Source organism: Camelus ferus, chromosome X, assembly GCF_009834535.1.
Source record: "Camelus ferus isolate YT-003-E chromosome X, BCGSAC_Cfer_1.0, whole genome shotgun sequence".
In the NCBI taxonomy this organism is placed as follows: Eukaryota; Metazoa; Chordata; class Mammalia; order Artiodactyla; family Camelidae; genus Camelus; species Camelus ferus.
Window position 1 is genome coordinate 59,122,325 of NC_045732.1, and position 1,092 is coordinate 59,123,416.

At 31.0% G+C, this 1,092-nt stretch overlaps 1 non-coding gene across 1 annotated transcript; it reads left to right on the top strand.

Moving 5' to 3' along the window:
- Positions 1 to 327: 327 nt before the first annotated feature.
- Positions 328 to 434, top strand: LOC116662325. Its single transcript, XR_004318361.1, has one exon. It is a non-coding gene; the product is annotated as a U6 spliceosomal RNA (small nuclear RNA).
- The last annotated feature ends 658 nt before the right edge of the window (positions 435 to 1,092 follow it).

Sequence of the window (1,092 nt, forward strand, 5' to 3'; positions counted from 1 at the left end):
ACAATTCCTCTATAACATTCAGTCCTCTTAATTTTTTAATTTTTTTTAAAGCACATACCAAAACTAACAAATATTAAGGTTTTTGTTTACTCTGCTAGAATGCAAGCTCTATGAGAGCTAGAAGTTTGTCAACTTTTTTCACCACTGCATTTCATCACCTATAATAGTTCCTGAAACATAATCGGGTTCTTTGATCCCTTAACATTTTTATTATAAAAAAAATTTCAAACATACAGTAAAGTTGAAAGAATTAAACAATGATCAGTCTTACACACCAACATCTAGATGCTACACTAAGATTTTACTGTACTTTAAAACTCGATTTTTGTGCTCAAATCGGCAGTACATATACTAAAATTGGAACAATACAGAGAAGATTAGCATGGCCCTTGCACAAGGATGACATGCAAACTTGTGAAGTGTTCCATATTTTTGCCTATAATGAAAAAGAATATGAAAAGGAATATATATATGTATAATTGAATCACTATACTGTACACCAAAAATTAACACAACATTGTAAACAGACTGCATTTCAATACAAAAGATAAATAAATAAAACTTGATTTTTGGAAGTTAATTTTTGTGGTCTAAAAAATTCCTTACATATTGTAAATAAGGGAAGATATCATTGTGGTCATTTTACAAATAAAGAAACTGAGGTTCAAATAAGAAAATCAGCAACTTGCTAGTTTAGTGCCACACAAAGCTCTTTCCATTTACAGTGTTTCCTTACCTTGGCTGTGCATAGGAGTCACTTATGAAGCTTTAAAAACACTCATGTTCAGGTGTCATTCTCAGAGATTTTGATGTAATTGGGCAGTTTCAGTGTGCACTCAAAGTTGGGAACCCTTGCCTTTTTATTTTTTTTATAGTTATCGAATGAGTATTGAATAAAGTATTTTTAAATTGACAGCTTTATTGAGATCTAAGTCCCATACCATATAATTCACCCATTCTATGTGTACAATTTAATATTTTTGTATAATCACAGAATTGTGCCAACATCATCACAATATTAGAACATTTTTATTACCCTCAAAAGAAACTCCATACCCATTTTCAGTCATGCCCTGTCTTAGTCCATGCTGG